The sequence below is a fragment of the Saccostrea cucullata genome, unplaced genomic scaffold (genome assembly GCF_032062105.1).
Source record: "Saccostrea cucullata isolate Sc308-1 unplaced genomic scaffold, CSIRO_AGI_Scuc_v1 ctg2342, whole genome shotgun sequence".
NCBI classification, from domain to species: domain Eukaryota; kingdom Metazoa; phylum Mollusca; class Bivalvia; order Ostreida; family Ostreidae; genus Saccostrea; species Saccostrea cuccullata.
This window is the reverse complement of record NW_026935796.1, coordinates 44,088-69,148: the sequence shown is the minus strand read 5'-3', so window position 1 is coordinate 69,148 and position 25,061 is coordinate 44,088. Positions and strand designations below refer to the sequence as shown.

Below are 25,061 nucleotides of genomic sequence, written 5' to 3'. Positions count from 1 at the left end.
AAATGGGCAATTATCAGGAAAAAACCGGATTATATCCCTGGGACGGCGAAACGTGGGTCCGGGTAATTTTTGTCAGAGTCATATGGAAAATATTTAGTCTTAAACACTCCAAAGCTGCTTTGGGAGCTTTTACCTCTGCAACTCATTATTCTTTTGCAAGGTGTTTGGACTATGAACTTGCAGCTAGAGATGTGCTAGATGTGCGAGACTCGGACTTCAAGCCTCGGACGGCTTCTTTTGTTGCTTCTACTCGGAGATTCCTCTTTTACACTCTGCTGGTAGAAAAAGAACTCCTCAATTTCTTTCTTAAGAAGTTCACGAAAAACACTGTAGTCATATTGAGACATTCTCATTTTTGTCTGTAAAACGATTTACAATTTCATAAAAAAAAAAATCATAATCCATAAGCCAAGCAGGAAACTCATGTTAGATGACCTATTGCTATCCGTTTTCGTCCGTCTTCGTGCGTTGACATTTGAACATTTTCAGCTTCTTCCCTGCAACCACTAAACCAATTTCAACCAAATTTTGCATAAAGCTTCTTCGAGGGAAGGAGAAAAAAATTGTGAATTTCATGGTCCACGCCCCCTGGAGCCTGAGGGGTGGGGCCAAAACCACTAAAATTTATGCAATCTTCAAAAATCTTCTTCTTTTCTCCTGGACATCAAGTAGTCAAACTGTTTGCATGAATGTAAACAACATTAAGTTCTCTTCAAAATTGTGAAATCCACGGCCCTGGGGCGAGGAGTTCTAGTGATAGGGCGGGGCTAAATAAGTATATAATGGAAATGCATTATTTCTTTGACAATCTTTTTATCTGCTCCTGAGTATGAAATAAACCAAGTGCATAAATGATGAGCAAGAGTGCCTCTTCCAAAATTGTGAATTTTATGACCCCAGGATCAGGGGTTCTGGAGTTTGGGCAGGTCTCTATTCATTATATAGTGGAAATACATGAGTAAGGGCTTCAATTTTCCAGAATTATGACTTTAAAGGCACCAAGGCCAGGGGTACCATAAAGAGGGTGTGTACTTATATACTTAAAATGATTGGTTTGATTGATTGAGTGTATGTTGTTCAACGTCTCTGTTAAGAATTTTTCAATTATATGGAGACGCCACCACTCGATGGAGGGCTACAAATTTTGTGCTATGCTCGGCCCTCAGAGCCTTTGAGCAATGAGGGATCTTTTTCGTGCCAGCACCTACTGCGACACGGGCCTCAGTTTATACGGTCTCATCCGAAGGACCGGTCTTCACGTCCCACAGTGGGATTCGAACCGGCGATGTAAGAATTGACTCCTTACTTCGTGACTCTAGAACAGACGTTCTAACCACTGCGTCACGCGAACGACTTTATGGTTTGAAATCAAATCAAATATTTTAGAAAGGCAAGGATGCCCTTTCAAAATATTGTGTAATGTGTCTAAGCCTAAGGGTCAGGGCTTCATGTGTGGTGGGGGCACTACTGATAATTACTGTATTTTACTGATTAGTTGAAATGCATTTTTTTGTTCCCTTACCCTGCCTATGAGTATTAAGTAACTTAACTAAGCAACTGCTTAGTGTATAGTTATCATGATCAATGGTGCCTCTTTCAAAATTGCGAATGCCAAAACATCTGGGTTAAAACATATAAAATGAAAAAGTAACCTTGGTCTTCTTGTCTTATTGTTACTTGAGATAAATCACACTTCTTTTTATCCTTAGTGTCCATATATGTTATTGTACTGTTCAAGTTTATATACCCTTCCTTTGTCCGTTAATTTTCGGTTTCTTGTTTCCGGTTCTGTTAATTATGTTCATGACCTGGGCCGTTCATGGAATCACGTCAATGCTGTAGTGTGCTCTTGTACCAACGACATAGATTAAATTCAATGTCTGTATTAAATGCACATTAAGTCATTATGGAGTATTCAATTGAACAAAAATAAAGTTTGTCAAACTCCCATTGCTAGTTGTTGAGCTATCATAATTTTCTGAGGACTTCTATAGGTAGGAGTCTTTTAATAATTTCTTAAATGACGCCCAACCCCACATCCCCCCGGTGTAGTTACTTTAAACACCACGGTGCGGGCGGATATCACCAGTCTTGGAAGCTGCACAGTTTGTCATCATCGAATATCTTTATTCGAAAAGAGAGGGAGAGATTTAAAAAAGTTTGATTTAAAGAAATTTGGCGAATTTAATGTTAAAAAATTATTACACATACATTAAAATTAGTAATAAGATTACTTTTGAAATACAGGTGTTAGTTCTGGCTTCTTTGAAACTTATGGAATGTAGCTGTCGAACTATCGTAGTTCTTTTGTGGGCATTCTATAGGTAGCAGTATGATTTCCCCCTATAACGTTTCCCTCTGGAGAAGCTGTGGGCATTCTATAGGTAGCAGTCTGATTTTCCCCTATAACGTATCCCTCTGGAGAAACTGTGGGCATTCTATAGGTAGCAGTCTGATTTTCCCCTATAACGTATCCCTCTGGAGTAGTTGTGGGCATTCTATAGGTAGCAGTCTGATTTTCCCCTATAACGTATCCCTCTGGAGAAGCTGTGGGCATTCTATAGGTAGCAGTCTGATTTTCCCCTATAACGTATCCCTCTGGAGAAACTGTGGGCATTCTATAGGTAGCAGTCTGATAAAGTTCATTTGTAATGTTTTGTGAAGTATGACTTCCTGCAAGTTTAATTAGGTCACCTGAGTAAACCTATTGCTATCCGTTTTCGTCCGTCGTTGTGCGTTAACATTTGAACATTTTCAGCCATTGAACCAATTTCAACCAAATTATGTATGTAGTATACAGTTTTATCTGTTGGTCTTTTTCATCGATGGCCTTTGACTTCTCCTCTAATTTCCATTCCAGAAGTTCGATATCCATTTTCATTAATGCTTTAGAATACTTGAGATCTTTTATCACGGACTGAACTTCTGATGTGATCACTGATTTCAAAATGACACATTCTTTAAATTTTAAATCACTAATACTTGCAAATGGTAACACCCGGAACAATCTTTTCCTGCTGATGTAGTCATGCAGTCGTTCGGTGTCTCTTTTCCTCTTTGCATCTGATTTTACAGCGCGGCATGAAGGTTCTCCGCATACTCTGCTGAAATGTCCCTCTTTTCCACATCTATGAAAGCGTTTCTCCAAGGCGTTGCAGACGGAGTAATGCCGTCTGTTACATCTGCTGCAAAGCGGCGTTGAAACCTGCCATTGTGGTCGGAACTGCATGCCAGTCCAATGTTAAAGCTGGTCCTTCTCGGAAACTTTGAGATTTGGGGAATACTCGCTAAGCTTCATGAGAGGTGGTGTTGTACCGGGATTCTCCACCAATTGTCGTGTCTAATTTCGACTGTATATTTAACCTGGGGGAACTCGCTTGCAGTGAAGGACCCTTTTGACCCAGTCTCCTGTCTAGTACGGTTTGGGATGACTGTAAAATATATACAACCAGGGAAAGCGTAAATAAGGTGTAACTTGTTTTATTGCCGTCTCCGATCAGATCTTTACAAGAAAAAAGTCACCAGTTACAATAAGTAAAAATATCTAGATTATGCTCAATGGCATTTACAAATTAAAGTGACCCTAATCTACCTAACCTAGTGACTAATAGAGTGATCAAACAATTTTCAAAATACTCACTCTATATCAAAATAAAACTGAACAATATTATAAGCAAAGCAAATATTTACCTGAGTCTTGGCTCACTCATAAAGAAAAACAATTTCAAACAAAGCAAATTTTAAATAGGTCATAACAATAAAATCCAAAATCTTTTAACAATTAAACATATGCACTATAAACTTGAAAATAGTTTATTCGTAACCATATAAACGAAAAATAAAAGATTAATAAATTAATCTCGAAAGCTCAAAATTTTTTGTTAATTAATTTTCAAAGAAAAATTATTATTTATTAAATTTAGTATCATACCTTTAAAATATATACAACCAGGGAAAGCGTAAATAAAGTGTAACTTGTTTTATTGCCGTCTCCGATCAGATGGATCCCAGTAGGGGAAACAATCTATATCGGAGACTCCACGCTTCCCTGCACAGGTATTGACCAATCAAAATCTATATTCGTGCATAATAATTTTATTTACGGTTAATCTTCTCACTTCCTAATTATGTAATTTATTTATTTACTTGACCAATTGACCATACTTTAACTATAAACATAACCCCTTAGGACTTAACACTAAATCGAATGGTTGACACCTTCTTTGATTAAAAAATTACACAGATAAAAGGAAACCCTCAAGTACAATTTTACATTTCAACATGTATAATAAAAAATATCTAATAGTCATAAATAACTCACACCAAAAGAAAAAGGCATCTTTTTACATCCTTAACTGTTGACCATTATTGATCTAAACATTTTAAACAACAATTAAACAATACATGTACATTATGGCAAAAGAAGTCCTTCTTTGATATACATCGTCTTGTTTATTTAAGAAATAAATAACAAGTTTATAAACTTCAATGGGAATTGAAGTGGGTCGGTCACGTGATCAAATCCTGTGAAGGCCGAAGGCCTTCTCAGAAGATTTGATTACGTACCGACCAACTTCAATTCCCATTGAAGTTTATAAACTTGTTATTTATTACTTATATATACATTTGAGGCAGACAATTGAATATTTTCTTAATTATTGCACTAATCGTCCGTCGTACATTTTGAAAAATGATGCAAGGTGTAAATCGGCTTGCATGGCGGTTACGCTTCGAATTCATTAGGCTAAGGAATCTATTTCGAAGGGAATATTTTGTGAAAGGCTACTTGTGATCAGTAATAGTGAACAGATTGTTGTTTGGGAATATTATTATTCGTGAAAATTGATAATCGATGCTGAAAATTCACAAGAAACACGTCCGAAGTTTGATGATAAAAAGTTGGAGGAATTTCGGTCGCCGGAAAGGAATGGATGGATCCGATGGATTGAGACACTTGTCCGAACCAGTTAATTTGCAATTTGATCCAAAACATTCTACGATTTCAGTAACTAAAGACATACTTATCGTAAAACACTTATAAACATGGACACTGGCGACAGCTTTACATTGAACTACGAAAACGCCGAGGTGTTTGGCAGCTGTTCATGGCATGATTGCAATGATATTTTCCAACAGATTTACACTTTTATCGTGAGTAGAATTCAAAGATAAAATAATAGTTTATCAAGAAAATTTAACGAAAGGTCTACCCAAAAAATAAGGATGAACGTTAGAGACTGCAGCTGACAAAAGTGAAAAAAAAAAGTGAACAAACGCTATTTTTCTCTATGTACACAGGTTGAATGGATAGCCACCAAACTGTATGAAATACTAGTTTACATTTTAAATAAAATAATTATCATTTTACTTGCATATTTTGTTCATTTTTATACATGAAAAGCAAGTAGAGCAGGTCATTTTATAATTTTTGTACCGGTAGATATTATTGCGCCATGTGATTAGGTCACGTATTGACCTCTGACCTCTGACAAACTTCATAGAATTGAAGATATTTTCTCTCTGTATGTTTATATAATGGAGAGATACCACAAATGTATATATAAAACATTGAAATAATTCCAATTAATCTGTTGTTTGAAAATTAAAACCATTAAATAATTACAGAAACTAAAAGAAGTTAAACAACTTAATGAAATAAGAAAAATAAAAATGTTTAAACTAATAATTTCTATTATCAGGAGCCATTTAGTTATAACTGTCCTTTCTGACATAATTTATTTTTCAAATAAACTCTGCAACATGACGACTTTCTCCCTTGCTATAATTGCTTTCGTCCTCGAAAGTTCAAATTTTTATTAACATGATATTAAAATAAATCACCATATTTTTGAGAAAAAGTATTATATATACAAGCTAATTCAGAGAATTTGTGTCCCCCGCTTAGGGAAAAAGTAAACCATGCGCAGTTCGTGGAGGGGGGGGGGGTGTCGGATCCCCCTGACTTAAGTTGTAAATAATTAAATTTGTAGAATTATTAAATGTATACATGTATACTGAAGGAAATAAAATACATGTATGTCAATATGCATATAAAGATTTGATCGCTTATTCTTTATTATGTGTATAGAAGATTCTTTTTATATGGAATATTTATCACACTGTAATAATGATTTTATAACCTCATAAATTTTTCATTTCACATGCTAAATACTATCATATAGTAAAAAAAAAAGTATTTAAAAAAAAAATATATGGATCGACCGAGATTCGATCCCGGGCCCTCTCGCATTTGAAGCGATTGATTGATTGATTGGTGTTTAACGCCGAGTCGGCAATATTTCAGCCATATTTCGGCAGGAAAATACATTTAATGATCAGTTTTGAGAGTTTTTTGGTTTCTCTGGCGGCCCCCAGTGAGCCTACTCTTTTCCGAAAACCTGAGAAACGATCTTTTGCGTGCCAAGGGGGTTGTTATCCTTGACACGGGGCACCGTTTAACGTCCCATCCGACGGACTTAAAAATTAAAAATATTTAAACAGTTAAAAATAAAACATTTTTAATCAACCAAATATATTGCACTGTGTACCATTAAATTTTACTGTAAAAATCAGTTTCATGTAAATAATCTAAAATTGCATTAACATTAACTTTTGTAAACAGTTCACGCATCGTTTGTACATTATTGAAAAGTCTACTTCGAATAAGCGTAAAATCAGTACACTCTAAAAGAATATGATTTATAGTAAGCGGACAGTCACATGATATACATTCTGGCTGTAATTCTCTATTAAATAAGTATGCATGAGTTAATTTTGAATGACCTATACGTAGTCTTGAAATAATCACTTCATCCTGACGTTTAAGGCCAAAGTAAGATGTTTTGTTATTGACTTTGTTCTCTATGGCATAGAGTTTAGTTGTATCACAAAACTCCCAATAAACTTGCCAAATAGAATTTACATAGAGTTTCACTTTATATTTCAGATCAGTATAAGGAATTTTAAAATAGGTTATGTCATATTGAAGGGCCATTTTTGCAGCGCTATCAGCCTTAGTGTTTCCAATAATGCCAATATGACTTGGAATCCAACAGAAATCAACTACTTTACCTTGTTGTGTAAAATGAAAGTACTGATTCAGTATATCTAGAATGTATGGTTGATCGATATTCATATTTTGTATAGATTGTAAGCAAGAAAGCGAGTCCGAAAATATTGTAAAATCGTTTTCATTAGAGGATTTTATATATTCAAATGCAAGCTGTATGGCTTTTGCTGTAAATATTGTTGCTTCATTTGGAAGCCGTAAAGAGAAAACATTGTTTTTAAACACTGCAGCCGCAGCTACTTTATTGTTGTCTTTAGAACCATCTGTATAAATTTCGACTGAAGAATTTTTTGATTGTTTTATTTCGGATAATTTCTGTTTAAAAACAAGAGAATTGGTTTCAGATTTCTTAAACTCAGTTAAAGATGTATCTACATTTGGTTTAATTAATTTCCATGGTGGTATTTCAGAAAAAGTTGTAGTTTTTATGATACCCAAAGGTATTTCGGCATCTCTGATATGTTTTCTAGATCTTAGACCAATAGGCTTTATACAAGTTTTACATTTATCATACATATGTTCATATTGCGGATTAAAAACACAATCATAAGCAGGATTATTAATGTTTGCTTTTAATTTGAGAATATACTGTAAGGTGAGTTTGATTCTTCTCAAGTCCAGCGGTGGCTCATTTGCTTCGACATATAAACTATTAACAGGAGAAGTTCGAAAAGCTCCCAAGCAAAGTCGAAGGCCTTGATGATGGACTGCGTCGAGAGCTTTCATGTATGAAGCTCTTGCCGAGCAATATATAATGCAACCAAAATCTAATTTAGATCTAACTAAAGAGCGATAGAGTTTCAATAGAGTATTTTTATCTGCCCCCCATTTTGTATTCGCAATTACTTTTATTACATCTAATGCCTTTGTACATTTTTCTTTCAGCATTTTAATATGTGATATAAAAGAAAGTTTGCTGTCAAAGATTATGCCTAAAAATTTAATCTCTTTTACTACTTTTAAAGAAGCGAATGACATGACCACTGGACCACGGTATCGCTTTACGTAATGTGAAGTATATGCAGAACTGAAGTCACATACATGTATATATTAATGTTTTCATGTTCGGTATTCTCAAAGTTTTACACAATCCATGGTGTTTGATTTATTTAGCCTTTATTAAACAGTTCTAATAGATGTAATGAGAACATAAAGTCCGCCGAGAACCTGTTTTATACGCAATAACTCTCCTCGTGCCCCTGCGCTAAAAATAGCGACATGTAATACTATAAATACTAATAAAACAAATGGGGCGAGGCACTTTGAGAGGGGCGAGAGACGTCCTAGGGAGTTTTGGTGTAAAATTACATTGCATAAGCTCAAAATCTTCTTGAAATATCACCCGGAAATGATAGTATTACACACAGACAGAATGTATAAATTTACGACCTTGAACTTTGACCTTTTGACCTCAAAATCAATAGGGGTCTTCGTTAGGCCACAGGGAGTTGTTTTGTAAAATTTCATTGCAATAGATCAAATGGTTCTAGAGATATCGTGTGGAAACGAAAGTGTTTTTACAGACAGAATTTGCTTATTTATGACCTTGACCTTTTGACCTCAAAATCAATCGGGGTCTTCTTTAGTCCATAGGGAGTTGCTATGCTAAATTTCATTGCAACAGCTCAAAGGGTTCTCGAGATATCGTGTGGAAACGAAAGCGTTACAGACAGACAGAAAGACGGACGGACAGACGGACGGACGGACAAACCCAAATTAATATCCCCCACTTTTCAAGCGGGGGACAAAAATATGCAATATTTATAATGGAAATGTTCATACCCCTGAGTAAAACAAACACCTTTTATGCTCATCAAAATCATCTGAAAATTACAACTGTAGTTCTATATATTAAATATTAGACATATACACTATACAATTTCTCGTTACTCAAAAATTAAATGATTTAATGACTGATATATAAAAAGGGAAAATGGAAGAAAATTGTAGTGAATTTATAAAAATTAAGAAAAAAATGGTAAAGTTTTGCGATTCCATAATTATAATTTTTTTTGGTAAAACTTTTAATCTTTTCTGTGTCGGTCATTTCAAAAGTGTCCCACATTTTACTTATTCAAATAAAATGCATAGTTATTGTGTAGAATGACTATATATGCTATAAAATGGTTGTTTTAAGAGTTTGCTGAGTTTGTGATGAGATAAGGGGTTGAGTTTGAATTTGGAAGGGACTCTTATTGTTGTTTGGGTTTGCTTATCTGTAACTGAAAAATTTGACCAAGTGGCTGTCACATGACATGAGGGAAAATTTGATGCAGAAATGTCTAAAATAGAGGGAGTAGTAATTGTGTAATATGATGGACATAAGGATAATGGTACTAGTGGAACCATAATACAATCCCCACCAGATGTCACCTCTAGCGCAATTGTTGACCCTTTTTGTGATCTTTTTGATCTGGATTTGACCATCAACTAACGGTTCAGCTAACGTTCTAAAAATTTTCTTATCATTTTTCACCGCAACTGCGATTTTCTTTAAACTAAGGTGTGCCTTTTGGTCATTAGCTAAAACATCAAATATGGAGTGGTTATAAAAGTTGAAATCAGGAATAGACATATTGACTGGTTTTGAAAAGAAAGAATTTCCAAAAATTTTGCCTAATTTTGACTCCTCAAAGAATTCCTGTAATAAAGCCAAGTTAACTGGGTGGATAATGGAGTAATTTTCTGACTTTTGGTAACAATTAACTAACCTTGGTGGATAAAATAGAGTTTCAGTTGCTAGTGAACACCTACAAGGTATTTGTATGACACAAAATGCACAACCTGTCAAGACTTTCTTTTCTTTGGGACAATCTAAAATGACGGTAGGAGTGTTATACAACAACACTTGAATTGGTGTAAGTTCAATAATATTTGACTTCAGTAATGTAGGGATATATCTAAAGTTACATAAATCTTTTACTTGCTTGATGTTGTTTGCAAACAAAGCCATAGAACAATCTGGAATGGTAATGGGAATTAGTGGAACATTAAAATTGCACAGCACTAAAGAACCTTTTTCACAATTTGATAAGTCTTCTGTAGATATGGAAACAAAATAATCATGATGACTAGTAATAGCAAAATAATTGGATAAAGATAAAAGTTGTGTTGCTTGCATATTTTTGGTAACATTTTCTGCCGTTGGGACAGGTAAACTTAGTAGTCTATATAATTGAAGAGGTGTCCTTTGAGATGAAATGGGGAATTTTACAGTAATATACAATTCGTTTTTATTTCTGGCAAAAATAAATTTTCCCTGTGCGTAATAGTAAGCTGGGTCTGAATGAACTAAATAGAACTTTTGATATGATTTCCTTAGTTTATGTTTGATTTCCGAAAGGACCTTACTAAACATTTGCTTTGATATCAAAAAGGGGGATATTTTACCTTCCAAAAGACTATGAATGGCATTTTCCAGTTTATCTAATTTAGATTTTAGGGTTGTTGCTCTGTTCACTTGCGTTATTAAAATTTCTGACACATTTGCAAAAGAATATTCTAAATTAAATAATTTAGTATTAAAAGCCGTGGACATTTTAACCATGTAATCTGAATTCGTTTTTATTCCTCTAACTAAATTTTTGAATCTTTTATCTGTAAGAGAAATGAATGACGATAAATGGTCGCTATGCTGTTCTAGAGCCTTAGCAATTTTCTCTGTTTTAGAGTTTAAAGCATTTATATGACCTGCCAAAATATTCACATCATCCATTGTTGCGGTTCCAAAAATACTTTTTGACAATGACCCAATAAAAGGTAATAATGCTCTAAATTGTCTTTGTTGATTTAAAATTTGTGTCTGAGGGACCATTGTGCGAATAGCCAAAAGAGTTACGTTTAAATGAGCTAAAGTTTCTTCGTGGAGACCATGAACAAAATTTACCAGTTGTCCAGCAATGTACATGAAGATTCTCTAACCCTATTATCAACATTACAAAATGGTACCTTAGTCAAATGGAAACGTTTGGGGAGTTCAATGTGAAAGGTGTGCAGCCAGTTTTCCTTAGTTAACAAAATTTTAGATTCTTCCTTAAAAATTACACCATAATTAATCCTTTGAACGATCCTATCTGTTGTCAGTTCTACTGGACTTGCAGTGGTTACAGCACATAAGGTTAGGACCATAAGTATGCCAAACATGTAATGTTGAATTCCAAAATTTCCTACAAAGACATAAGAAAAGAAAAGGGAAAATTAACAAAAATGTGGTAATGTAAATTTGAAAACTCGAGCCGCGGAATTCGAGATTTCTAGCACTAAAAACTTGTAATTTCTTACCAAGATGAGGGTTAACAAAACCACATAAATAATATTTTTCCTTATTTAATTAAACTGTCTAAATTTGTGAAAGATAAAAAAATTGGCTAGCCTTAAAGGAATTCAACACACAAATTTGACAAATACCTATCCTATAAGATCCTATTTCTTAAAAAAAATATTCCAATACTTAAAAGAAAATAACATTAAAACGTGTACCTTATGTTAAGTTTCAGTTTTCCCCATACAAGTACATGTTTATATGATTTTTTTCTACACTTAATACTCAATGCAGTACTCAAAGGTTTTGGCATTAAAAGGAGTATTAATTATAATTTTTTCAAATTAAATATTCATATTTTTTTCTTCCTGATTGATATCAATAATTCCTTTTGAAACATGTTTTTCTTATTGTTCCTAGTTTAGTGAACTTCCTATCAATCATTTCTAAAACCTCATCATCAAAACAATGATCTGGTTCCCAAGTCTTTGAACCATCTTCCCATTCAACATAAATTTCCCGTCTCCCATTCTTGAAACGACCTCTTAACAATTTCTTAAATTTCCACTTTTTCTGGGGATCAAATTCTGGGTCTGAATCATCATCAACTGAACTTTGCCCCGAGTCTAGTAACTCTTCATTGTTCCTGAGAGAAAATTTCCCTAAACAAAACTTTTGCAGTTTCTTCTGCTGTTTGAGTTTTCATTGGGAACCCTTCAATCCATCTAGAGTATGCATCAACACACATAAGAATGTACTCTTGACCTTCATTTGTTTTGTAAAGGGGGCCCAAAATGTCAATGTGCCAACGTTCGAATTTACGCGCAGGTGGCATTGGGTTCATTGGCGGCTTTGCAGGATTGAAGTCACGCTTAGCACGTTGGCAACGGTCGCAAGATTTCACATATTCAACAATATCACTGTGCATACGTGGCCAATAATACTTACGGTTGATGGCTGTCTTTACCTTTTCGATACCTAAGTGACCTCCTCCAGCTAGGCTGTCATGATATGACAGCAGTGCATCTTTTCGTAAAACTTTTGGTAAAGCTAACTGTTTGATAAAATTTAACTCACCTTTTGGTCTTCTAGCTCGTCTTTGAAACCAATGATAAAGAACACCTTCCACTTACGCTGTACAGTTAAGGTGCGCAATGGAAATATCGACTAAATTTTGCATCTAAAAATGTATTCGTAATCGGGATGGCGATTATTTTAGTACATTATTTATATCGCATAATTGTGATTATGATCAATAACTACATATCGAGGACGATTATATTTTATATTTAGACTAGTCACGTGATGCGGTAGTCACGCGATTTAGCACATTGACATGAAGTATTGATGTTACATATAAATATCACTAGTGCAAGGGCATAACCAAGTTAAATTTCCAAGTTTTGTATAAAAATATTTTCAACACGCAATGTAGTTTCTAAAAAGTGCTGCGTTCCTGTCTAAATTCTGCAATTTCATTGTTAAAATTATACTTGTATGACAAAATGCTGGTCAGCGGCATAAAATATTGATATAATTAAATTGTTTTTAAGATTTCATCAGGATCGCAGCACTTTTCAGATACCTTAACAGTTCTAAAGTTAAAATGTAAAACCTTACTTTGATCCATAGAGTGTATGCCCTTGCACTAGATCGATTTATTAAGACCCCCCACATTACCCTCCGATGTACTTGCATAAAAATATACGGCAGTGTAAATTAAATAGGTAATGTACAGAAAATATATTAATAAAATAGTGAAGAAGGCATTAAATTCAAATTATTGGCCCATAGAATATCTGTAAATAATATTTTATTTAATTAGAGAATACATATTTTGTTGAGAAAATATTACTTGATCTGTCTCTCACTACATACAAACTACGTCACGTTGTAAGAAATGACGTCATATTGACAAGTGTATTGCGATCAGTGATTTGTTTATAACTTCTTATGTGGGATTTAACTAACGACAAAACAACACGCTGTAGTAAGTTTTTATGTAGTTTGATGATTTCTTACTGGTTAAATTAGCAGATAAACTCATTTTGTGGTATTTTAAAGAAATACTGTATGACGTATATTGTGTATGATGTCATAGTCAAGTTTTCCCGTACAAATTAGGCTCCGCCTCCTTTTTGTAACCTTAACTTTGCTGAGTAACTGAAATGTTTCGCTTCCGCTATGATCATTTCTTTCGCATTGTCTTCTAATGGAAGCGTCCCATCTTAATGATACTGTCCTTTCTGACATAATTTATTTTTCAAATAAACTCTGCAACATGACGACTTTATGTTGCAGAGTTTATTTGAAAAATAAATTATGTATGAAAGGACAAAACCATTGAAACTGAAGGATGGTGTTTATCATTATGTTTCTGCATATTTGTGGACTTACATGTACATGTACCTTTTGTTTTAGAATTAATCGCTTATACAATTTTTAGCTCTACTGGTCAGAGACCATAAGAGCTTTTGCGATAGTAATGCGTCCGTCCGTCCGTCTGTCTGTCTGTAAACAATTTTTAGCTCTACTGGTCAGAGACCAGAAGAGCTTATGCGATAGTAATGCGTCCGTCGTCCGTCCGTCTGTCTGTCTGTCCGTCTGTAAACAATTTTTCAAAATGCTACTCCTCCTACAGTTTTGGTCTGATTTGAGTATAACTTGGCACACAAGTGGACTACACTAAGATACATAATTCTATGTATCGGTTTTTGATTTCGATGAACGGTGTTGCCGTGGTTACTAAAAATAGAAATTTCTGTGAAATTCTTTCAAAATGCTACTCCTCCTACAGTTTTGGTCTGATTTCAATATAACTTGGCACACAAGTAGACTACACAAGATACATAACTCTGTATATTGGTTTTTGATTTCGTTGAACGGTGTTGCCGTGGTTACTAAAAATAGAAATTTCTGTGAAATTCTTTCAAAATGCTACTTCTCCTACAGTTTTAGTCTGATTTCAATATGACTTGGCACACAAGTAGACTACACTAAGATACATAATTCTGTTTATCGGTTTTTTATTTCGATGAACGGTGTTGTTGTTGTGACAAAAACTAAAAATTTCTATGAAATTCTTTCATAATGCTACTTCTCCTACAGTTTTGGTCTGATTTCAATATAACTTGGCATACAAGTAGACTACACAAGGGTACATAATTCTGTGTATCGGTTTTCGATTTCGATGAACGGTGTTCCCATGGTTACTAAAAATAGAAATTTCTGTGAAATTCTTTCAAAATGCTACACCTCCTACAGTTTTGGTTTGATGTCAATATGACTTGGCACACAAGTAGACTACACAAAGGTACATAATTCTGTGTATCGGTTTTTGATTTCGATGAACGGTGTTGTTGTTGTTACTAAAAATAGAAATTTCTGTGAAATTCTTTCAAAATGCTACACCTTCTACAGTTTTGGTCTGATTTCAATATAACTTGGCACACAAGTAGACTACACTAAGATACATGATTCTGTGCATCGGTTTTTGATTTCGTTGAACGGTGTTGCCGTGATTACTAAAAATAGAAATTTCTGTGAAATTCTTTCAAAATGCTTCTCCAAATAGTTTTAGTCTGATTATAATATATTGTGGCATGCAAGTAGACTACACTAAGAACATAAAGAGACTTAATCAAGGATCATTATTCTATTTATTGCTGTTGAAAAGTTTCAATTTCCAACTGCTTAAGTACTTTTCTCTTCTTTTGCTATAAGTACAAACCAGTAGAGCTTCAGTCTCGACAGAGACTTCTGGTTCAAAATGCTACTCCTCCTACAGTTTTAATTTGATTTCAATATAACTTGGCACACAAGTAGACTACACTAAGATACACAATTCTATATATTGGTTTTTGATTTCGATGAACGGTGTTGACATGGTTACTAAAAATAGAAATTTCTGTGAAATTCATTTAAAATGCTACACCTACTACAGTTTTGATGTGATTTCAATATAACTTGGCACACAAGAAGACTACAATCACAAGATGAAACACACCTTTTAAGTCCGGCTTAATGGTGGCTTATAGGTCCTTAATGGTGGTTTAATGGTTGTCTTTAAGTCACCATTAAGCACCTTTAAGTAACATTTACACCACCATTAAGTTACCATTAAGCCAACTCAAAGTCCTTAATGGGTGCTTAAATGTAGCTTAATGGTGGCTTACAGGTCCTTAATGGTAAGTTTTAGACCAACATTAAGTCACCATTAAGCTACCATTAAGCTAGACTTACAGGTGCTTAATGTCCAAACTCCATTAAGCCACCATTAAGTCACATTACGCAGTCGATAATATTGTTTATATGGGTGAAAAATTATTTTTATAGTGATTTGTTATCAATATTATAAATGTAGAGTTCGCTTATATCTTGATTTGGTAAAAAGTAATGAAAAAAAAACGAAATTCAAAATCCAAAAAAAAAAAACAAAAAACAAAACGCCGCAGTCGGGGCGCGAATCCATGACCTTAGGATAGCAAGGCGATTGCCTTGTCCATTAGGCTATCGCCGCTCTTGATAATAACAGGAAAATATTAAATATATAACTTTTATTTTTTTCATAATTTCTTTGGACTTGTAAAGGTATTCACTAGAATTTTGTTGAACATTTCCAAAAGTCTTGAATTGATTTATTAATCAAAATATAAACAATTTTATTTGTGGATCTTAACACATTAATATATATTTCTACACTGAGTTCGGCTTTTAGATTGATGTAATGTGATTGAGTTCTTCGCTCTGTTATTCGAAGATTTTCGAAATGTAAGCATTAAATCATGATTGAAAATAAATTAATTATAGATAAAACACAAAAGTCTATCATCGAAAAGGAAAGAGGAAAAAACAGATTCAACTATTATTTTTAATATACTGCGGATATTAACGGTTTCTGTGTCAACAATTTAGTGACAATCCTCGCGTAAGAGGTACCTGGTTAATTACGTTTACAAAAACTTTTTTTAGAATATCATATTCAGTTTCAATTCTTTTTGTATCATAATGGGTATCAAAATAATTGACTTTTTACGATGAATCATAATTTTTAATTTGTTATATGTTTGCGTTAAATTTAAATTTTTTAAAAATAATTGATCATTAAAATCTGTCAGTGTACGTTGTGTATGTATAGTTAACCGGGGACGGGGGGGGACACCTAATTAAGGTCTATTGTCTGACCAGTCGGTTAACTGTACACTGATCATCTGTTAATCTTACCCCGTTTCTCAATGTGTAATCATCTGGTCGGATGTCATGTTTAGTCTGATCGGCCGTTCCTCTGAAATTCGATTTTGAAATAACAATCATTGAAGACCGACTAGATTTTGACAGATACTTACCGCTGCATTATTAAAAAAAAAAATAAGGAATTAATTATAATTATTCATGATGTAAAAGCCATTAAAAATTTTTTGATGGTAAAAGTCAATCTTTGAAAACTTAACATCTGTATACCAGTAGCCCCCCCCCCCCTCCCCCCAAAAAAAGGACAGAGATTTTTTTTCAACAGATTATATAGTTATATTCCTGTGAATTCTGTAGCGGAATCTTTCTTTTAACACATGAAATAAAAATACCATTTTGTTTTTAAAAAGTAATATATATTTTGTGTTCATGAATATAGATAATTTTAAAAACAAATTGATTTTTGGCATTGTAAATTTAAGATATTTCACAAGGACTTGCTCACGGTGTGTAATAATTATTTATTTTAAAAAATCATATACACTAAAAATAAAAACAACGCATGTAATAATGATTTATTTAAAAAAAAATAATATACGGTTCTGATACAGTATGTCTTGTTTTATTATCACTGTAAATGATTTTAAGAAAAAAATAGACACCTCGAGCTAGCCCCTGTGGCTATTAGCTAACTTTGTTCCCAGTGAACAAGTTTATGCATGTTGACAAAAAACTCGTAGAAATTATGATCGAGACAGAATTATGAGTTGGAATAGATTTTGCGTAAATGATAAAATAACTAAAAGTTAGTTCAAAGATTCTATATAAGATGCGTAAAAGTTTAATGAGGGTTGACCATTAAGTCACCATTAAGCTCAGCTTAATGGTGGCTTAATGGTAGCTTAATGAAGTTTGGACATTAAGCACCTGTAAGTTGCAGCTTAATGGTGGCTTAAAGGAATTAACTTCTTTAAGCCACCATTAAGTCACCATTAAGCTGCTATTAAGCGATTGCTTAAAGGTGGTCTTTCGTCTTGTGAATAAGGTACATAATTCTGTATATCGGTTTTTCACTTCAATGAACGGTGTTGCCACAGTTACTAAAAATAGAAATTTCTGTTAAATACTCTCAAAATGCTACTCCAAATACAGTTTTAGTCTGATTATAATATTATGTTGCATGCAAGTAGACTACACTAAGAACATAATGAGACTTAATCAAGGCTCATTATTCTATTCATTGCTGTTGTAAAGTTTCAATTCCCAACTGCTTAAGAACTTTTCTCTTCCTTTGCTATATAATAAGTACAAACCAGTAGAGCTCCAGTCTCGACAGAGACTTCTGGTTTAGCATCAGGCTAGGTATTTTACTCGATATTCCTCTACTAATCAAAGCACTGAAAGTGCTGATAGGAGTTGATTTTAATGACGGTTTCGTATAAAAAAAATATTTAATTGACAATTTAGGAATTCACAACTTTGTCAAATAACGTTCATTTATACTTCAAAAGAAAGTTTGTGATGATAAAATAAAAAGAAAATGACACGGTAAGGTCTGTTTTGATCTCACCATAACCTAAGAATGAAAAGGGTAAGACTTTTTCTCTGTTCACATTTTCAATAAATGAACAAGGTACTTTTCTGACCAAAGGATTTTAGGTCACCTTAGTCACTCAGGTGACCTTTTGCTATCCGTTTTCATCCGTTGTCGTGCGTCAATATCTTTATATATCACATCCACATGAGAAATCAATGCATCAACACTTTGCTTGAATTCCCATGCAGATGTCATGCACCCATTGGTCACAAATAGTGCATTCTACCCAGCCAGTGTTCTTGCTAGAGTTGCACCCATCAGCAAACACACAGACTCCCAGTCCATTGAAGGCACTCTCCTCCACATGTGTAGCATAAGGCCCAAGTTTACACACAGCTGGAACCACATGATTTATATTGGCGTATCTGTAACACAAGAGTTGTTTATGAAACACTTATGTCCCCTCCTCCCTAAATATTTTGAACTTAAAAATTCAGCGGAAAAACCATCAGACCCTGGAGATTTGTTAGGTTTCATTCTGTAGAGTGTTTCTGAGGCTTCTTCCAGAGTTATTTCACCTTCTATAGATTCTGTTTCCTACTGGAAAGCTTTGGTATTTGTTCACTATTTAACGCATTGAATAGAACAGTATTTGGGTTTACTGTACTGGTTTTATAAAGTTGTTCATAAAATAATATTGCTTCCTTTAAGATTTCTGATTGGTCATAAATAGTATTACCATTATTATCCTCCAATCTAGGTATAATCTTGCTAGTAAAATTTCTAGATTCTAATTCATAAAAATAGTGTGATGGTTTTTCGCCTTCTTCAACCGATTTTGGTCTTCTCCTGATATTTATGCTTTTAATGTTCTCCAATTCTTGCTCTTTACTATTTCATCAATATTACTTTCACAAACATTTTCTTCTAATAATTTGATACTTTCTATGAAATCTTTCTCTTTGTTTTCTCTGTTCTTTTTGGTGGGTGAAGGTGGGCAAAAATTGTGAATTTCATGGACCCTGTCCTGCTGAGGAATGGGGCCAAAACCACTAAAATAAGACCAAACCCACTAAAATAAGTGTAATCCTTAAAAATCGTCTTTATTCCTGGTCATCAAGCAGTCAAATTGTTGCTATGCTTGTAATCAGCTATTCCTCATAATGAAATAAATAAACAATATAGAGTCTGAAATATCAGTGCACGAATTACCCTTTTTATAGGCACCAAACCATTTCTTAATAGATCACATTCACATTGAAAATCAATGCATCTGTAATCCTTTGCTTGAATTCCCATGCAGACGTCATGCACTCATTGGCCACAAATAGTGCATTCTACCCAGCCAGTGTTCTTGCTAGAGTTGCACCCATCAGCAAACACACAGACTCCCAGTCCATTGAAGGCACTCTCCTCCACATGTGTGTCATAAGGCCCCAGTTTACACATATCTGGAACCACATGATTTATATTGGCATATCTGTAACACAAGAGATGTTTATGAAACACTTATGTCCCCGCCTCCCTAAATATTTGGAACTTCCAAGGGCACCTCTGTCAAAAATTAAAACAGAACTTGGCCTACATAGTCGTATGAAAAATCTATTTACCAAATTTGATTTCAGAAGGTGTTAAACATCTGCGAAGAACATGAATGGAAATTGCAAATAACTGGAATTTTTGCTGTAAGATGCATAACAACAATGATGCTCCAACCATTTCTGTAGGCTATCCTCCTTCTTCTGTTTCACACACGATTCTTTGTTGGTATCATCTAGGAAAACATCCAAACAATATGACTGTAACTATTATTTAGGAAAAACATTGTGTTAAAAAATAAGTTCATTTTTGTCTTCAGCATGATTTTACCCTTAAGAGATCACGGTTAGCCGATTTACATGTACATGCTTGTTTCTCTTAGATACCGATATATCAACTGCAAATTATGGAATATCTCCGATATTATAAGATATAATAGAATATCTAGGTCAGATTCCTTACCAGGGAATCAAGGTTCTTTACTCCCCTGGAGAAACACCAAATGATTTGTTGGAATTAAATTGGTCTACTCCAGTACAATAGTATAGTACCACCTTATACGTACATCCATCCATGTAAGGATGCTTTAATGTTTCTAGCAATTCAACCATACACTCTTCCTCATTATCTTTTGGATCCTCACCGGAACCCCATGTCACTGAACTCAACCACAAGGAAATAGCACCCTTGAATTCTTCAAAAGTCTGAAATGGATGAAGGAAAACCATATAGGCATATAATTTTTGATACGGTACTGCATTTGAGACATTTGCATGTTGCACATTTAACAAAATTTCACAGAATCAGAATAAGATTACATTTGAAAACAACAAAATGATCTTCTTTTTTTTCTTCTTTTTAGGTCACCTGAGTAACTCAGGTGACCTATTGCTATCTGTTTTCGTCCGGCGTCGTGTGTCGTGTGTTAACATTTGAACATTTTCACCTTCTTCTCTGTAACCATTGAACCAATTTCAACCAAATTTGGTATACAGCATCTGTGGTTGGAGGGGAACAAAAATTGTGAATTTCATGGTCCCCGCCCCCCTGGGGCCGGAGGGGTGGGGCCAAAACCACTAAAATTATTGCAATCTTTAAAAATCTTCTTTTCTCCTGGACATCAAGCAGGCAAACTGTTGGCATGAATGTAATGAGCATTGAGCATTATATAGTGAAAATGCATTATTTCTTTGGAAATCTTCTTCTCTGCTCCTGGGTATTAAATAAACTAACTAAGCACATAATTATGATGAGCAAGAGTGCCTCTTCCAGATTTGTGAATTTTATGGCCCCAGGGTCAGGGGTTCTGGTGTGAGGGCGGGGCTCTATTGATTATATAGTGAAAATGCATTATTTCTTTGAAAATCTTCTTCTCTGCTCCTGGGTATTAAATAAACTAAGTAAGCACATAATTATGATGAGCAAGAGTGCCTTTTGTGAATTTTATGGCCCCAGGGTCAGGGGTTCTAGTGCTAGGGCGGGACTCTATAGATTATATAGTGAAAATGCATTATTTCTTTGAAAATCTTCTTCTCTGCTTCTGGGTATTAAATAAACTAACTAAGCAGATAATTATGATGAGCAGGAGTGCCTCTTCCAGATTTGTGAACTTTATGGCCCCGGGGTCAGGGGTTTTAGTGTTAGGGCGGGGCTCTATAGATTATATAGTGAAAATGCATTTATTCTTTGAAAATCTTCTTCTCTGCTTCTGGGTATTAATACCAATTCTACGTAAATATCAAAATGACGTGGCCACGCGATGTCTTCGATTCGGCTAATTTTTTTCTTACTAAAACTTCAATGAATGAAAAGATTGACTATATGAAAGAAAGCATGGTAGTTTATCCGGTTGCCATGGAAACGGGACTAGAAGGTGTAAATTATAGTGGATTTTGCTATTTATCAATAATATAAAAAAATATTTACCAGGCAAAGCTGTTTATGTTCATATTTTTTTATATCCTTCATGACAATCAAAACTATGTAAAAAATAGCCAAGGTCACAAAAATTTTTCAATTTTTAATTTTCTGATGCCCAAAAAGTGAATAATTAGTCCTCGTTACCTCCCTTGTTAGACTTAATATTTAAAGACTTTGACAAGTGATGTGAAAATTCTAGTAGGAAGATTTAGATTCAAGAAATGTTATTTTGCAAATATCATTTAAAACATTTATGGGTAAATGAAAAATAAACGTTTTATTACACTATAAAGTTTGTCTAAATGTGCTTTTTCTCTATCCGAGTTATTTCCCTTGTTGGAGCTCTTCGGCATTGAAGAATACAAAATGTGTAAATTGTAAACAAGATGGCAGACAATGAAATCTGCAGTTTTTCTTCTTGTTTTGAAACATCTTGTTCAGGAAAATTCTACCTCAAGAGACTCAGAATTTGATGAAAAACAGTTGACAAAGTTGGGATAATCTTTAAGAAAAGCCAAAGGGTTGATCTGGACATGATGAGTCTTACACGTATAGCTACTCGTAGAAAAGAAAATATGAGGAAATCAGGGGGGTATGGGGGCGAAGGCCGAGAGGATTTTAGCTGTTCCCTTCAAGATGTCTTTGAAATAGAGATCAAGAGATAAATGTAGTGGTGTGGTAGTCCCCGACCGATCCCGATTACAATGTGTAAGTATTTTTTTTTATTCATAATTCTATTCAGGTATCACATGTACCTGTGTGTACCTGCATGGTAACTGATAATCCAAGATTCCTCTGACTCTAACCCCCGCTTTTATATTGTGACTTGTGCGCACAAGTTACAATATAAAAGCAGGGGTTAGAGTCAGAGGAATCTCGGATTAGGTAACTGACTGTATAATGAAATATAACACAATAAAAACAAACAAAACCATGAAAACTTGGATGCACAGTTGCACATATTACATGTACATGACATTGAATCAAATACTACTGTGCAATATATGTGCCCGTTTTGGGTACTGGTATTTTATTTTCTATAAAATTAAGTATATTTGAAGAAAATTGTTTGTATGAATTTATTTTTCCAAATTATAATATGCTTGTGTCCAATCTATTTTTACAAACAGGATTTGTAGAAATCATACCTCGGAAATATTAAACCTTTGACTTCTGACAATGATAACTGAATAGTGTGTTAGATTTTTTGAAATTTTAAGCAATATCAGGACTGTAGAATATTTTGAAGAATTGATTAAAAAAGTGTAAGTGTAAAATTATGAAAGTACATGCAGACACACAGATTTACAAATGCTAATAGTGTTCTAGATCTAAGTACATATACTTTGTCATACTATTGTGAAATCATTTTTGGGACCTTGATACAATGAATTTATTTGCTCTGCAAGGTGATGTATTGTAAAGTAGGAAAAGAAATCTATCCAAGGGTGTTAGAATATGGCAACTCCATTTGTACTTTCCAAGATGCAGCTTTCTGTCTCATAATTTTATTTTACTGATCACTGTTTTTCAGCTATATATTGCAGGCATATCAATCTTGAACACATTTTAAATATGAATAGTTTTAGTTTGACAATATTGATCTGTACAGATGAGATCAGTCTGATGCTGTGTACTTTACATGTTAAGGACATATTGTACAAATTAAAAATAGTCGCATTAAAGAACAAAATAAATTATACCATATTATGTTAGTATCCATAAAACATGTATGTTTTTATTACAATCAATTTATGATTATATAAATACATTTTATTTTCCACTTTAGAAATTAATTGTTGTCAAATTCATTTCTACTCTTAGTCTCTATATCTCTGGCGATTTGTCCAAACTGCAGAAAAGCTTTATATGTAAATTGAAAAAAAAAATGCTTGATGACAACATTAAATCCACTCCTTTATCAATCATTCCTTTTGATTCAGAAGATTTTCAAGATAACATGTAAATATAAGGTACATGTAATATATATATGATGTTCAGGATTTTAACCCAAACTTTCAAATTAAGAAATAATTTTAAATTGATCATTGCAGCCATTGCAAGATTTTCCTAATGAAGATTCTCAGGATTACAGATCCTCTAGCAAGGAGACCACACAGGTACATGTAGTGTGTATTAAGTTGCATGGATTCATGGTGACTTAAGACATGATTGCCACAACAATGCATAAAGGGAGATAATAATGTTTATAGGTTGAAAATGTATATGTTTTATATATAGCAAAATTTTAAGATTCCAGTTTTAAGTTTTTGAAACAATTTTTAAATGAATTTTTATCCACAGTGACCAAAAATTAATGTTATATTTTTTTATTTTCATGTGAACAGATAGAGATGACCAGAGCAGAGGACATACAGCCCCCCCCCCCCCCCCAAAAAAAAATTCACAGTGGACTGGAAGTAAATTTTACATGAAAAATACAAAGTAGGAAAAATAACAGAAAGAAAAGAGGATCCAGTTAAAGTTGTCACTGGTGCAAGATGGACATACAGAGGGTTTTCTAATGATCATTACTAAAATCCACAGCAAATCAATACTGCAAGGCTGAGCTACATTTCAAACTTACACAAAAAGACATAAAGAAATGTGAATTCGAGGAAACCAAGCTTACATCAAATGAGAGAATATGAAGGAACAAATTTTAGCAAAATTTTTTTTAAGCAGAGCATCTGTTTTCCTTAGAGAATATATGTATTCTAAATTGATTTCTTGTATTTTCAAAAAATGTCACTGTTTAAGTGAAGCATACATTCCAATTTATGTCTTGTTTATTTTTTTCTATAAAAGCAGTTTTATGCAAAGCAGCTTCTTCCCTTTTTATATCCCCTCTCTGCAGGAGAGGTGGTATACTGATTTATTATATACCCCCACATGGGCTCACAAATTTAGAGTTTTATATTGGCAGGCTTCACACAGTATGTTATGTATGATTAGAATATATATGAATACATTTTAACAAAACTGAGAACAAGATTAATTGTGAAACACTGATTCCCCCATACATTGCAGCTTATGTCAAGACTCCCACGAGGTATCCCAAGAAAGGTCTTGCCACAAGTAAAACACCTGTGAAATATGAAAATCTAGTCCAACTTCAAAAGCTGTGGTTAAGGTTAAAGTTTTTTAAGTCGGTCAATGTCTAAGGTCAAGGTCAAATGTTTAAAAATATTTATACCCATTAAAAGAACATATTATACATGTAACTGATCATCTGAATATGCTGATAAGCAATGTGGTAATAAAAATTAATTCCACAATATTTAGCATATAAGGTCATTTAAACAAATTTGGCTGCCTTCCCCCAACAGACTAACTAAAATTCAAAACTTCAAGACAGGATGGTTTTTTTTTATCCATCTTATCTCGTCAACAAATATTATGAAATTTTCTGGGAAAAAGATTTTACAACCTACCTAACGAGGCGACTTAATAATTTTACCCTGAGCTGGGAGAGGGCAAACAAACATTATAATCAAGATGGTCTTGCCAACTTGTTTTGACATAATATTGTCTGACCTACTTTC

At 33.9% G+C, this 25,061-nt stretch overlaps 1 long non-coding RNA gene across 1 annotated transcript; it reads left to right on the top strand.

Annotated features, from left to right (window-relative positions):
* The first annotated feature begins 21,638 nt into the window (after positions 1-21,638).
* On the top strand, positions 21,639-24,295 carry LOC134243788 (uncharacterized). Its single transcript, XR_009987112.1, has 3 exons — positions 21,639-22,224; positions 23,571-23,636; positions 23,865-24,295. It is a non-coding gene; the product is annotated as an uncharacterized LOC134243788 (long non-coding RNA).
* Positions 24,296-25,061: the final 766 nt, after the last annotated feature.